The sequence below is a fragment of the Zonotrichia albicollis genome, chromosome 4, assembly GCF_047830755.1.
Source record: "Zonotrichia albicollis isolate bZonAlb1 chromosome 4, bZonAlb1.hap1, whole genome shotgun sequence".
NCBI lineage: Eukaryota > Metazoa > Chordata > Aves > Passeriformes > Passerellidae > Zonotrichia > Zonotrichia albicollis.
In genome coordinates this window covers 18607529-18623866 of record NC_133822.1, presented here as the reverse complement: position 1 = coordinate 18623866, position 16338 = coordinate 18607529, and the positions used below count along the sequence as shown (strand labels likewise).

At 45.4% G+C, this 16338-nt stretch overlaps 1 long non-coding RNA gene across 1 annotated transcript; it reads right to left on the bottom strand.

Annotated features, from left to right (window-relative positions):
* Positions 1-5745: 5745 nt before the first annotated feature.
* On the bottom strand, positions 5746-6859 carry LOC141728919 (uncharacterized). The gene is made up of 3 exons (XR_012580170.1): positions 6766-6859; positions 6333-6459; positions 5746-5797 (listed from the first exon to the last, which is right to left on the bottom strand). It is a non-coding gene; the product is annotated as an uncharacterized LOC141728919 (long non-coding RNA).
* Between the last annotated feature and the right edge of the window lie 9479 nt (positions 6860-16338).

Genomic DNA, 16338 nt, shown 5'->3' with positions numbered 1-16338 from the left:
CACATGGCAAATCCAATAAGTTTAAAAAGACTTTTCATGGCTAGGCATGCCAGAGAGAGATGCTGAGATACGACATGAAGTGTTTGGGGGTGGTTTTAATTTGTGTCACAGGCACATGCTTTATTTTTGTGTACAGTGACTACTCAGTAATTTTTACAGTGCACATAAATATGAATTACTTGGTACAAGATCCATTTTTCTACAAAAGTAAAACATGACTAATGAAAGAAAACCCATATATTGTAAGATATTTCATCTGTATTGTTTCAGAGTGAGGCTGATAAAAGCCTAACAGAACACAAATCTGTATTAAATTAAATCACCCCCATCAATCCCTCCCCCTATACTCATGAAGTCGTAAAAGGCTTGAAAAATCAATTTTTTTATAAACTGCAGGGTAAAAAAAAAAAAAAAAAAAAAATGGCAGTGGCAAAAAAGCAATAGCATCTTTTTAAAGTCAGTATGATAATGCAAGGCCAGAACAGAAAAGTGTGTAAGTTAATTTATGCAGATTTCAAAATATTTCAGACCATGTCAGCAAGAAAGCAGAAGAGTCCAGAACTAAGTTCCCAGGGAGGGCACACAAACAATGACTCAAAAAGGAAGCTTGGGAAATGTGGGGAAATGCTCAGTAATTAATTTTTCATTTGTTTTGCTTCATTCAAAACAATTCAACAAGGGAACATGAAACACAAAAATTAGAGCAAACAACAGTAAATTAGCTTTGCCCAGACTATGTTCATTATTTATGAATACCTACTACCTCTACAAAATAAAACCAACAGGTTCCATGCAGACACATGGAATTTGTCTGGTGAAATACAGGAAGATGCACCTTAAAATCTGTGAGCAAAAAGGAGGGGAAATAATGGGGATTTTTAAGTGGTAGCCTGACTCACATTAAAATCAAGGAATTTCAAAAGGAGATGGATGGAGAACAGTAAATTAGAAGGAGCTGCAAGCCAATGTTCTCCTTCAGCCTCTCTGAATAAATTCCTCCAGCCCAAGGCCTATATTTCTTTATTAAAGCAAGTGTTTTGGCATTAAAGAAGGAGCAGAGCCCTGCAGAAGTTGTCCCGGGTAGTAGGTGTCAATCCAAACTGTGAGGAACAGGAAGGAAAAGACTAGGAGGAAAATTAAGATCACCAAGATAAAATTTTCCATCACAAAGGTGGGGTGGGGACAAGCAGCCACCCTCCACATCAAGAACTTTATGGCTGGGTGCACAGGTGCCATTATAAAACCAGAGGTGCTGGGGAAGTGACGGCTCAAAGTGTGAAAAAAAGAGATTTTATGGAGCAGAGGAGAGAGGTTATAGGGAGCAGTGCAGTCTGAAGTACTAGGCAGGAATTGGCCCAGCCAACTCTTCTCTTCTGTGGGGCTGAGGGTCAGACCAGTGCCAAAGTGCAAACCAGTCCTAGGACACAACTCTTGGCAGAAATGCTTTGGAACAGTGCAGGTTAAACGTCAGTAGTGGCAGCCTTTCTTCAGCCAAGCCAGCGAACCAAATGAAAATATCTTTTCCAGTTTATTTTCCACCTCTCTCCCCATTTCTCCCCCAAACAGTAGCAGGAGGATCTTGCCACCCACATTTGCACTGTCCTTAGGAATGTGTGTGCCTTTTTTAGGACAATTTGGAAACCCTTGGGAACATTCCTAATTAATAATCACACTTTCTATTTTCTTTTCCTGTATTCCCCTGTGGATTTCCATCATCTTCCTTTGCCAGCTATTGTGTATAGAGCCATTCATGATCCAACAGCAAGGCAATCCTTGTAACTTCAGGAATCCTAACCTGGCATTACCATTCAAGGGGGGAATTATTCTTCAAAACTGAAGAGCTCTTGCCCCTCCAGTCAGCTCTAGGCCTGCTGGTACAGTCCAGCTCTTTTGCCTGGAATGCAGAAATAGAAGAACCTCAAAAGATTCTGCCTGAAAACTCCCCAGTCTGCTGTCTGTACAGGGGACAAGGACAAGGAGGAACAAGTTCACGAGTCTCTTGCTGTTTACTAAAAATACTGCTAACATGATGTTTCTGATAATTTTGTTTGCAGTACTGGTTTAGAAAGAGGAAGTACAGATGGGTGAGGAGATATAAAAAGACTTTGTTTTTCTTCTCCTTGTGACATGTTGTGTAACTACAACCCTGGAGAGAGCTGCCAGTGAGGAGAAGCATCAGGGTCAGCTCTGCTTTGCCCAGGTGGTATCCAGGGAGAAAACAATTTTACTCACCTCAATATCCCTCCCTCTCTGAGTCTAGGATGAAGTTATAATTTATTTTTCCTGTATGTGGATTGTCACCCTGCCTAGTCAGTTAACAAACTACACTCACTGAGTATTTTCCTGTCAGATATCAAAACTAATTTGCCCACTGTGGTCTTGTGGTGAATGTAAGTCTAAAAGATAATTACTGCATAAGTAGCTCAGGTGATCTGATTTAGTTTCGCTCCAGATTTAAAGTTTATACTTTCCCCCCCAAAAGTCAGAAGGCTTTTGAGATATCCTTTTGAGATATTCAAGCCCAATGGGATGAGGCTCTGCACAACCTGCCTGAGCTGACCCTGCTCTGATATCATCAGCTGGGAGCAGGTGATTTTCCACTGTAAGCAAAGGGCAGGCTCAGGACCCTCTGATGAAATTGGAGAGACACAAATCTCTGGGGCCTGATGCCCTGCATCCCAGGGAGCTGGCTGATACTGGATCCAAGTCCCTCTCCATCACATTTGAAAAGGCATGGCAGTCAGGCAAAGTCCCTGGTGAATGGAGTTCTTTCCCCATAGGCTGGTGAGGCACTGAACAGGCTCCCCAGGGAATGGTCACAGCATCAACCAGTGTTTGTACAACACTCTTAGGGATGCACAGGGTGGGATTGTTGGAGTGTCTGTGCAGGGCCGGAGGTTGGACTCGATGATCCTTGTGGGTCCCTTCCAACTTGACATATTCTGTTGAGTCTACAAATGGAAAAAGAGAAACATCACTCCTATTTTCAAAAAGGGCAGAAAGGAAGACCTGGGGAGCTACAGAGCCTGACCAGGTCATGGGGCAGAACCACAGTAAGGGCAAGCTGTGCCTGACCAGGCTGGTGGCCCTCTGTGACAGAGGGACTGCACTGCTCAACAGGGGAAGTCCAGCTGGTGTCATCCAAGTGACTTCTCCTTAGGCCTAAGGCCTGTGACACAGTCCCACATGAGATCCTGGATCTCCAGACTGGAGAGACATGGATTTGAGGGGTGGGCCATTCAGTGGATAAGGAATTGGCTGGATGGACACAGCCAGGGAGCTGTGGTCAAGGGCTCTATGTCCAGGTGGACACTGGTGGATGTGGTGCTTCTCAGGGCTCTGGCTCAAGACCAGTGCTTGTGGCATTCACATTTGCTTGAAAAATACCTTCACCCAGGATTTTTCACCTGGGAAGCTGAGTAGCCTCAGAGAAAAAGGAAAACAATCATTATCTGATTTGCTTCTCCTCTGTTTTGCTCCTTTGGAATGTGTTTGGAGATTGTTTACCCACAGGTGATTGTTTTATTGGTTTCTGCTGTGAATTATTTTGACTCATTAGCCAATCAGTGCCAAACTGTGTCAGGGCTCTGGAAAAAGTCATGAGTTTTCATTATTATCTTTTTAGCCTTCTGTAAGTATCTTTTCTGTATTCTTTAGTATAGTTTAGAATAACATTCTTTAATATAATACAGTATTATAAAATAATAAATTAGCCTTCTGAGAACATGGAGTCAGATTCATCATTCCTTCTTTGTCTGGGAGTAACCCAAATACAAAAGGTGCTCTTCAATATTTCCATCCATGACACAGTGCAAGTGCACCCTCAGCTTCTAACTGGGCTGCTTTGCCTCTCCTCAAATGTGTAAGCAAAAAATACCCCAACAACAAAAATGGCAACAAAAAGAAAAGAAATCCCAAAATCTAAACACCAAAGGGACTTATTGAAGGGGTTTAAGTAAGTGATGTTTGGTAGGTCATTTGGAATTCGTACAAGAAAGCTGTTAAACTCTGTGGTACACTCGGGGTTTGTGTGGATTTCAGGCTTTCTAATGGTGTTATCAGGATAAATATGCTGTGTCACCCACACATCTCTGCTCTATTTATCCTGAAAACGCTCCTGTGAGGCAGGGCAGTCCTGTTTACCCATTAACTCACCGGGAACAGACACTGAGATGTCCAGGATCACCCAGTGACTCTCCAGATCCAATGCCCTTGCAACAATGCCTTCCTCCCTCTTGCCTACACAAGAGATTTGTGCCTCTCCTGTCCCCTGCAGCTGCATTAGGGCAACTTTGGAAGGCAGACAAGCAGAGAGGCTCCTGTCCTGTAACCCTTCAAGCAACAGGACCTCGGTGACTCTGCCAGTGGAAATTCCCAGTATGGAGAGTGACTCCATATCAACCAGTTCATACTGAACTGTATCCCAGCCCTGTTATCTCCCTGCATCTCATTCAAGTTTTACTCTCCTGTTCTACAACAAGTGGGTGATAAAAGGGGCAAAGTACAGTGTGTGTCACTGAGGCCTCAACAGAGGTGTCTGGTCTGAGAACTTGTGCCTTGCCAAGAGGTTCTTCCGGGATTTGCATTTATAAATAGTTTTGGGATTGCTATTCCCATGGGATCCACAGTGGCCTGAGAGGATCATCAAATAGGAGGTATAAGGCAAGTGCCATGCAAGGGATTTCTGGAAGAAACATCAATGGGCAAGGTGGGGAAGGTCAGAAAGGGATGGTCAGTCCCTCAGTTAAGCCCCTACTCTCCATGAGGCCAGGATCTGTCAGTGGGAGACTTCCTTCGTGGTGGAAGCTGCACCTTGGTGCATAAGTGGGACTCAAAAATCACATCTTGGACAAACTGGTGCTTCAGCAGCCCCACAACCCAGCCCTGAGCACTTTGGGCCTACGGCTTGCCCTGCTTTGGCACCTTGCTACGGGGGGAAAGAAAGAGAAAAGAATATTTTCAGTGAATTAAGGGCAGGGAGTCCTCCATCAACTGAGCCCAATAATTTGAAGGCGGCTCACTCCACTTTGGAAGCTCTCAGGCATCACCACCCTTGAGGAAGGCAATAAAAGCTTAGTGGAGGCACAGAATGTGTTGCCATACACGTGGCCCAAAGGTCTGAGTGCCCTGGGGAGCTCTCAGGGCTTTCTGTGTGTCAGGCACAGCATCTTCAATATTTCTGTGATCCTCCTGTGATTCCCGAGGCCACAGGTGTCCTCATGGAAGCTGAGCTCCAGTCAGCTCCTAATGCAGAATGTTCTCAATACAGCACAGAGAAGGGATGGGTCAGCAAAGGAGGATTTTTTTCCAATAACAGAAAAATTTGTAGTTTGACAGGCTTGTAGTAAACATAAATTATCAAGCAGGTCGTGGCTCAGATCCTGAAACTTTACAGCAGCAGCTGCTAAAGAGTAATGGTGGGGATTCCCCGAGTGTGCCGAGCTGCAGCTATAATTAGACCATTTAGATATTATCTTCCTAACAGACAAAATTGCTCTGCTCCACAATGCCCGCTGCTTCTGCTGATTCTGGAAGTTCCCTCACATATTTATTTACACTAAATGAAAGATCTGAACTCTGTTTTCTTTGCTGCAGCAAAAATCCCCCTTACATCATGGGATCCCTACCCCAGGTAGCTCAGGATTAGCCTTCCAGACACTGGGAATGAGAAAATACCCAGTTATTTACAGTGTTAATGAATGGGAATGAGAAAATATCCAGTTATTTACAGTGTTCTCCTCTTACCTTCCCCTTCTGCTTCCATCCCTTGGGGAGCTGCTCCCTTTTGAGTGATGAGCTGTAAACAATACAGCACACATTACAAATTGTGTGTGTAGAGAGGATGAGTAATTGTTTTGAAAATAAGAAATACTACACAACCACTCCCTTCATGGCTACCAAGAATTGCCTTCAACTCCCAAACAAGTTGCCAATTACTGCATTTACACATAACATGGATGGACCAGACTTTGCTCCAAGCTGCTTTGACATCCCACTCTCAGTGAAACTGGAGCAATCTGTTTTAGGACAGTTCTGAAAAATCTCCTGCATGTAACAGCCTGAACCTACTTCCAAACAAAATTTGTTTTGTATGGCATTTATGCATCATCCTGTCAGTTACACTCCCAGCCTGTTATTCCATCTGCCAGCAGAGAAAAATAGATGTCCATTTTGATCTGATTTTCAAACTAATGAGAAGTATTGGACCCAGGAGCCTCAATATCATCACCTTGTAGAGTAAAAACAGCAAAATTATTTAAAGTGGCTGTTAATTAACACCTTGCATCTCCTCTAATCTCACCGCAGTAACATGAAAGGAGACTTTACCCCACCTCCCTGGATAGAAATGCAAGCTGAAGTCGTGCAGATTGCTTCAGGCCATTCTCACTCAACTTGCAGCCCTGTTCCACTGCAGGCAGCAGGATCTGTATTTTCTTAGCACGTTCACTCCTTTCAGAGCTGGGAAAACATAAGGAAAGAAAGAAAGAAATACCTGGTTTGAGAGCTGATGACAAAGGAATTTGAATTCTTTTGTCCTGCTGTTGTCAAAACCAGGAGTGTTTGTAGACACTTACTCTATAGAGTAAACCTTGGGCTCACTGCAGGATGAGAAGCCTAAAATTAGTGCATTTTCCTGCATCATTGTCACCCTTGTTGAGGGTGTAATTTTTCACTTTTGCAGGACAGAGGCAACCTGGGGTGAGAAAGGAAAGGAAGGGCATGGGCAGATCAAATAGTTGTAACAAAAGATTGGGATATTCCTACCATGGAGCAATTCCTGGGTGAATCACTTATGAGCAAGTTGAGATTTCAGGTCTGACAGATATTTGCAGTGGAGCTTTAAGAGGAAGGGCATGCCCAGCTGGGCAGAGAAGGAACCTGGGGGCTGCTGCTTTGAGGAAGAAGTATTATTTTGAGCTTTTTCTGTAGTAATAGACAAAAAAAAAAAAAAAAAAAAAAAAAAAAAAAAAAAAAAAAAAAACAGAGGGAAATGGGCTCCCTCTTAATTCTCCCATGGCCTGGCCAGAGCAGCTCATGGCTGTAGCATCACTCTCTGGCTGTTCTTTTGGTTGCCCTGACCTCTAGGTGATGGTTACAAACCTTAGGAGAACTTTCTCCTCATTTGACATCTTCTGCCCCCTAACAAACACCTCTTAAGGAGCCTCCCAAGGTGATTGTAGGAGTAGACATGACTTAACACCTTACCTGCGGATGGCAGGAGTAACTTTAAACCTTTTTTCTGACTTTATTTCGTCATCTGAAGAGTCCAGCTAGATGTACAGCAATAGTACCACCACCAGATCCAGACACTTGTTCAGAACTCTGACCAAATCTGAATTTGGAAAAAAGCTACCACTTGAACAGTTACCTCAGCACTTGGTGTAAAAGAGTAGACCTAAAGTCTGCCAGATGAATCTGGTTTTGAACCCAGACGTTCACACTGATAAACTGCAAAGTTGCTTTATAAATGCTATAGGAAGGTTTGTATCATGGTGTTTCTGGGAAAACATGCAATTACCATGTTTTCCTAAAAAGTTCAGCCCTTAGATGGATGAGTGAACCAATTCTTCCCACTTTTACAGTAGTGTAGGTCAGTATTTACTCCACTGCAAGGATGTGAGGTTGTGTCAAGCACACAGGATCCCAGCCATGACTTTCCCAGCCTGGCACAGATCCCCCAGAGACATGAGCTGTGCAGTGTGGGTCACATTTCCAGGCACTAAAACCAAGTGTGAACTGCAGGTGACCATGACACTTCCCAGATAATGATGGGAAGAGTCTCCAATGAGAAAAACTCACAGTTACCAACTAGTGACACATCATAGCTTGTGTCACACACCTGGAGGCATCAGACATCTTCTGCCATGGGATCTTACAGTGTTTCCTTGCTGCTCCTGAAGGTAACTGAGTGGTCTGGTTTAATGAAACACAGGAAAACCCAGTCACCTTGATTTGCCACACCTTTGCATTATAGGACTCTTGCAGCTTTGTATGAAGCAGATGTAAAATAGCTTTTCCTTGTTATGAACTCTGGTTTGAATGCCTTTCCATGCACCAATTCCATTCCTTATGGGAAACAATTCAGCTCTGTCTTAGTTTGGAAAGACAGGTGTCTGCTAAGGAGGGCAGAAGCCTCCCCTGAAATGGAAAATGTAAACAAAAACTACCCCATCCCCCCCAAATTGCTATAAAGTTTAAATTAAGGGGCTCTCAGGCAAAAAATATGGGAGCAGGAATAACAGTTCTTTAATGGGGAGTAAAAAAAAAATAAACAATGCAGTAAACTGTAAAACAACACTGATAGAGTCAGAACACAACCTGACACCCTGTGGGTCAGGGTGTTGGTAGCAGTCCCATTGCAATTGTGGCTGCAGCCCTCCTGCAGTGCCAGGTGTGGTTCTGTTGGAGCAGGGATCCTGTAGAGGGGTGTAGTCTTCCTCTGAAGATCCAGTGGAAGAGGCAGCTGTTCCTCTGGGAAATCCAGTGGAGAAGCTGTGCTGGTGTTCCAGAATCTCCAGATTATATCCAGTTGGGAATGCTTGGCTCCTCCCTCTGGGCGGAGCATCTCACAATTGGATGCTGTAGCTCTTATCAGCCATGCAGTGACATTCAAAGGCCTGTTATCAGCAGATGTCTCCCTAGAGGAGGAGTGGTTGTGGAAGAGATAAGGAAAACTGCCCACTTAACAGAAGACAACTGCCATCCAGATGGCAAATAGAAATACAGTTTTTTTGACATTCCAGGACAGGCTCCAAGCTGGCCAACACTTACACAATTTGTGTTAATTTGCAAACACACGATTGGTTCTGCTGAAATTCACTGAGGACACTGGGGTAAAACTAAGAGTACAAAATCAGGCCTGTCAGGATGATCTGCCAACAGAATGCTTGGAGTATCATGGCAGTCCAGCCCAGATGAAAGTCCATCATTCTATGATTTTATCTCCCATTCAGCGATGGAAGATGGGTATTTGGAGGTGAATATTCAAATGCACACCACCTGACTACCTGGTGACCACGGCTTCAATTCAAATGTATTTTCAGAATATTCAGGTAGTATCATATGGGGGGTTTTCCTCCCTGATATTGTTTGTAGTTTCCCTGGTGTGTCCCTGTCCTGCTCCTCCAGGGATCTGGAGATCCTGGATCTGCCAGAGGAGGTAGCAGCCCCCTCCCAGCTTTGCCTGGATAGGAGGGTGCAGGAAACACCCCCAGGCATCCCCAGGTCCTACACTGAAATGAAGGCAGGCTGCAGGGGTTTGCCTTGTTCAACCAGCTCTGGTGGCACAGACAATGAAATTCCTTCCTCCATATGAACTGGAATTCCTTTAAGGGGCAGAAAAGAGTGGCTCAACCAGAGAGTGAAGAGAGCTGCAGACAGTGTTTATGTCTGGGCACATTCCTTTGCTCAGGCGACATGTGCCACCATGGCCAGGGAAGTAATGCCACCATGTGCCCCACTTGTCAGGGACTCATTCACTGTAAGCAGTGGTCACCACACACAGGGCTCTAGAAAGGGCTCTGCCAGTGTGTAAATGCCCTTTGCAAGATACCCCTCATCAGATTTCATAATTAAAAATGAATTAGAAAGCTCCAGCTGCACGCATCAGTCTGCGGTGAGGATTGAGGGGAGACGTTCTGATTAACACCCAGGGGGGTGTTCTTCCCTCTCCATAGTAAAGTCATTCATGCAGGAGACTCCTGCTGGAGATAACAAGACAGCTATTATAATGACCTTTGCTTGCCACCTATCCTGGGAAAAGGATACCAGAAAATAAGGATTGGGACTGTCAGACAGCAAGAGCAAGCAGAGAGATGTAACAGGACATAAGGCACCTCATGTCCCTCATCAGCATCTGCTATGGAATATGATAGTGAAACACTGACTGAAAGACACAAATCCCCAGCTGGGACAGGGAAAGGGCCTTGTGTTTTATTCCAAACAGCTTTAGTGCTCTCCTGCCTAAAGGAAGCCCAGCCCCTACCATGAGGGAATGTGCTGAGGCTGAGCCAGGACAAAAGCATCTCTCCTTGCTCCTCCCTTCTCCTGCTCACATATCAGACTTGGCAGCACAGGGGACAGCACTCCAGAGTCAGTCAAGCTCCAGCAAAAAAACCCTCTCTTTCTATGAAAAGAAATCCCCAAAAGCTTTCACATCAATTTCTAAATGAAACTAAAGACAGACAAGCACAAGCTGGAACACCAATCTTCCTGAGAGATCTCCTTGCTCCCAAGCATGCCTCTGGCTAGGCCTACTGTGAAATCACAGCACCAGCTTCCCCTGCCTGCACACACACATGCACAACCCCCTTGGTAAAAATCCTCTGCTACAGAAGCTCCTGAGAGCAGCAGGAACAGTGACATAAGGATTGCTACTGCCTTCCTAAAATTTTTGGTGCGTTCATGCCACTTTTGCCCCATTCCTTCAGAGACATCTGTGGTGGTGTTGAAAGCCAGCGGCTCTGCTGCTCCCCTCCCAGCACTCCAGACATGGTTGTGCCTGCTGAGCCTCTGCTATCAATCCTCTCTTTCCAGCTGCAAGCCTTGTGACTCAGATTCTCCAGAAAAAACCCTTGGCTCAGCATCATAAGCAGGAGGGATTAAAACTCATGAAAAATGAGCTCGTACCAGCCCTTTTTATAAGTCTCTAATGGAGGGTCATATGAGCTGGTCAGACCCCCTGCCTTTGCCTTTTTCCCCCTCCCCCTTCTCTGATCTTCCTGTTATTCTTGGCCACAAACTGCTGGGCGTTTCAGCTGGGGCACTTGGATCAGGAGAGGATATCCCGTTCAAAAGCCCAAATCCCAATGTGGCCTTTTCCTGCTGGAAGCAGTTGTAAAATTTTTTTTTCCCCCTTTCTTTTCTTGGTACAGTTTTCCTGACCTACATATCGCAGTGTGTTGTAACTCCTGCTCTCTCCATGACCCATATTTCCAAACTGAAAAAGCAAAACCCTGGGAGGACATGGTGCTAGAAGAGTATGGGAAGCAGGGACCCAGCCCTGTGAGGAGATCTCCAAGCAGTTGCCCAAAAGTGAGGCTGATTTAGAGGCTTCTTTTTATTCCCCTTCCCCACCCGTTCAACCCAGCTGCTTCTACTTAAGAACCAAAACAAAGCACGGCTCTCCTGCTAATTCAATTTCACACTGGGAGAGGTTTTGAACAAATCAGGCTGCTCTAGACTGTTCCCCTTCTTCCACAGCACACCCAAAAGGGATGCACAGCACCCTCAAAGGGATCTGTGCTCCTGACACCCCCCAGTAATGACACAGTTCTGGGATCACCCTGTCCCATCTTTAGCTGCACCCCTGGAGCTGATGGGCCACAGATGCACAGGCCTCCCCATCCCATCTCCATCTCTTTGTGCCAGCCCCCTCTATTTATTTACCCTTCATATGCTTACCCTTCATTTCCCTATTGGCAAATCAGGATTAATACAGCCAAGACCAAAAGCATTTTCCTTCCTCCAAACCCATTCTTTCCTTACTCGCCTCTTCCTCTGTCGTGCAAACTCCTCCTCCAGGAGCTACCAGATTCCTTCTCCCTGCTTTCCCTGCATTTAGCAAAAGCCTTTTCCATAGCACACACCAAACCCAGCCTTGTCCTTGCTGCTGCAGCAGCAGATGCGCCCAAAGCTTTGCCTTTTCAATGTGTTCATTTGGCACCTGCAGATCTCCACCTCCAGCACTGCACTTGTCAAATCTAGTCCCTTTTCTTTAGAACTGAGGGAATACAGCCCACAGTGGCTTCCTCCACTGGCAACCACAGCTGTGGTACCAATTTCAGGTGGCTAGGTCTTGTTCTAGCTCACCACAGATTTCTAACAGTAAGTAAAGCAGAGCTGAATATCTGTTCAGGTATTCTAATTTATTGTTATTATTTAATTCTGTGCAAGTCGGTTTAGATGGTCAGAAGATCAGCAGCTGTAAAAGGGCTCAATTCAATGAACTCCCATGTCAGAAGGATGTTTTCTTCTGGCTGAACATCTGTACCTTGGGCTCTGTAATTCATTCTCCCTTTTTTCCATTGAAGCTATTTCTAGGCAGCTCTGTGCTAGAAGAGTACACAACAGTGTCATTTAATAAGACACTAAGTACAATTCTAGACTCTAGATAGCTCTTAATGGAAAATCAGCTTTCTTTCCAGACGTTGATACTGTCTTCCTTCTTTTACCAAAGCATCTGAGGCTCCAGCCTGTCCTGGAGCAGCTGCCCAGGAGTGGAGAGGGCTCTGACCCAGAGCCTGGGGAGAAGCCCTCAGTGCATGCAGGGCACAGGGAGGGACCCCAGGCACCACAGCTGCCCAGCAGGTCACAGAGGAGCCAGGACTAGCAAAAGCTCACCTGCAGGGATGTGGAAATATGAATTTTTTTTAATTTTAAAAGAATTTTAGAAATAGCCTTTAGATACCTTATAATTATAAAAAATTGTTGAATTGGGGTATTGAATTACCTCTCCTTCCACCATGCCCCCTATCTAGTCTTAGACTGAAAGAAGAAAGGGGATCCTTTTTTCCTGTGTGTTCAGTGAAGGATTTCAGACTCTCTCACATGAAAGGCTTGGTTTGGAAATACCAAATGTGCTCAAACACACTGCGGCTGCAAAGCAATCACCTTGCAGGAGATAAAGGAATTCACCCCCAGCATAAAGCTGTGCCATGGGCATGAATGGCTTTCACTCATGGGTGTATTTCTAGGGAAAAATCAGGAAGGGCTGGATTTCCTTTCTGTTCTGTGCTCACCTCACACCAGCCAGGTCTCCTGCACAGGCTTGTTCTTCTGCTTTTTACTTCCTGCACCAACCACACAAATCCCTGCATGACCCCAAGTGTTTAATGGGCACCTCCCTGTTGATTATTTGGTGGTGCCATGGCTTAGCAGGGTAAGGAGGTCAGTGCTGGTGGTTTTCTTTCTCTCTCTCTGCTCACAATGAGCATCTTCATCCCAGTCCCCACCGAACTGTATTCAGTGGGAAATGAGGGGGAATGAGGGGCTGATGTGGGGCCATGGTGATGCTGGAGGGAAGACCTCCATGGTGGGGCCACCATCCTCCCGTTATAAGGAGTACAAGTCACCCAAAGAGGGGACAAAGGATGCAGAGAAGAGAGAAACCTGGCAATGTGGGGGGAAACCTGGAAATGAGTACTGGTCCTAACCAGCAGCAGTGCTGATCTGTTCTGAGATAACCAAAAACCAAATAGCAAATTAACTCCCTCCTTTTGGGGTTTATTTTGAAATCTCTGTGGCTTTGAATATGATGTTTGTGTAGCAAAGAGCAAGCCAGGGGGGATCACAGGCAGGGGGGATGAAGACCAGCACATAAGGAAGAGGCACAGTTTAGGATGTGCTTCTGCTTTCTGGACTTCATCCCAAACCATGGTGTTGATTCCCCAGCACTCCAGGTCCAATTTTGATCTGCCCTTTACATCTCACACTTAATATTTCTAATGAGCAGCCACCAGTAAAGGCCTGGAATCATCCCACTGTGCAGGGGAAGGATCTGGGCAGAGTTTGGCACCTGCCCCAGTGCTGGGTGTCTCTAACCTTGCATATCTACTTGTCCAGCAAGGACAGGGAGGAAAAGTGGTGCTCTTTGGCTAAAAATGCTTTGTCAAGCTCTGATTCCCTTAGGGGATTATATCCACAATAGCTCGGAGATTCATATTCCACAGTTTAGTGCAAAAAGTACCTAAGGATCCCTTTGAGAGAGATAAAAACTCAGTTTAGAGACCCTGGATTTTCCAAAGAACCTCAAAGGGGCCTCCAGGTTTTTACCCTATTCTTACAATTTTGTTAAAAATAGCAAGGACTGTTTGGTGTGAGGTGTCACAGACATCTTTTATTAAAAATCCTTTCCTTGGGATTTTTCCTCCTGAGAAGCTGAGAGGCCTCAGAAACAAAATGTAAACATTGATTATCTGCTGCTGTGGAATGCAACAGGTGGATCTGTGATTGGTCTCATGTGGTTGTTTCTAATTAATGGCCAATAACAGTCCAGCTGGCTCAGACAGAGAGTCTGAGACACAAGCCTTTGTTATCATTCCTTCTTATTCTATTCTTAGCTAGCCTTCTGAGGAAATCCTTTCTTCTCTTCTTTTAGTATAGTTTTAATATAATATATATCATAAAATAATAAATCAAGCCTTCTGAAACATGGAGTCAAATCCTCATCTCTTCCCTCAACCTAAGACCCCTGTGAACACCATCACAGTGAGGTGTCCTGCACAAAACCCAAAGATACTTTCTCTAAAATGCGACAGCTAGAAATCAGGAATTTAAATCTGTTTCTCAATCCCCTACCAGTAAATGGCCCACATGTCCAGAAGAGCTGAGCAGTCGTGGCTCACATGGCAGAGCCAAGACAGTGCTATGTAGTCTGGCAGCAAAATGAAGTGAGCCGCAAACCTGGAAGCCCAAATGACCCATTTTTTCACAAACCGTGGTTTCCTGACCTGGTTGTTCACAACTGCAAAAAAATCCATGTGTGTATCCAAAGCTTGCATCTTAAAAAAAAAAAAAAATCTAGGCTGGAAAATTCACCATGAGAATGTGAAGGGAGAGGATTGAGGTTTCTCCTCCCTCCAAGATGACTAATGCAAAGTTTTCAGGACGCTGACAGAAAGAGCTAAGAAAAACAGCAGTGAAGAGCCACAGCAGTCATATTGCACATAAATGATGCACAGCATCCCACAACCCTCCTCAGAGGCTGGGAGGGAGCAGGTGGCAATTGAGCCAATGTTTTGGTGCTGTAAAACCTCTCAAGTGGAGCAACAGGCATCAGCTCCAAGAATATCAGCACTTCCCTGCAGCACAGCAGGGAGAGTGAGGTCTCCTGCCTGCAGGCTGCTGAAGCACACACAACACGTTTCAGATCCCTGAGATAAGTGAAGCTGACAATGCCATGTTTTGACTGGAAAGAAGCCTCCAGCATTAGAAGGAGAAGTGGTGAAAGGATGTATTTCCTCCTTCCACCTCCTCCCCACCCTGTAATCTGTGCACATTTTGGGAGACACGTGTAAATTTTCAGTTTTTCGATGTGCTGTAAAATTAGAAGAAGCAAAAGCCTCAAGTGCTTGAGAAATGAGACAAAGGCTGTTTTCAAATCAAACAAGGGAGAAATCACAATACAACTTCTGAGAGAATCAAAGGAATGTTCATGTCACCCTTCTGAGGTGCACTAAGAGGCCTTTTGGGAAGCCCTTGTTAGTCACTGCAATTGGCCACCTGGCTGTCGTGATTGATGTTTTTACAGATATAACCCTTAGCAGGACTGGATGCTGTTTTATCTATGAGCACTGAAGTAAAACAAACCTTTCCAGAAACACTGCTGGCCACACAAAGAAACAACTAGAATCACACATGTGCACTTGCTCAACTGTCTTTACAACAGACCTCTCGAGAGTCTTCCTCAATACTCAGGGCCTCTCAAGTACTCAAGTCCAGCTATAAGAGGGAGGAGAGATCAGCTGGTGTAATGTGATGTAGAGAGAGGCAGGAGGGCAGTGTGTGAGGATGAGGGAGACTCAGGAACCACAGAATCACACACTCCTTGAGGATGGGAGGCACCTCTGGAGGTCCTCTGATCCAGCCACCCCCACTCAAGCAGAATCACTTAGGGCCAGTTGCCCTGGATCGTGTCCAGATGACTTTGGAATATTTCCAAAAAGGAAGACTCTGCAACCCCTCTTGGCCACCTGTGCCAGTGCTCAGTCTGCCTCATGGTAAAAAAGGTTCCCAATGCCCAGGACACTTCTGCCACCTGAACTGAGCATCAGGTAGTCCAAAAGTTGTCCCTGTACCAAAGACAGATGGGACCTGCTGCCCTCAGGCTCCACTGAGACCTGTCAGCTGCAGGAGAACACCAAACTCTGGTTCCCTCCTAGGTTTGAGGGCACTGTACTCCTTGAACAGGTATTTCTTGCAAACCATTAAACCATGAGCTCCTCCCTGTGTTGTCCTGTTTTATCCCTTCTCTTTTTCTGGTTCCCTGTTCCAGGCCTTTTTTTCCCTGTTAGCTAAAGCAGCTTTCTCATCTCTGTTTCCCAGCAAGACAACCAGACCTGCCAGCTCTATTCCCACTCTCCCTCTCTGTGTTTCTGCTTTCACTGCCCTTCTTCATTTTGCCTTCCTCCCCAGTCTGGCCACCAGTCATCCTTCCACTGATTCAGCTCCACATTTAATCACCTGCTCCTATTCCCCACCCTGGTGCTGCTTCACTCATGCTCTGACAGCACAGTCCAGTGCTCCAGAAGACAAGAGCTGTCTAAAATCCTGTTTTCTGGTCCTTTTTAGCATCCCCTACCTCTGGGACAACAACAGATTGCTCTTCCTCTGCACCAG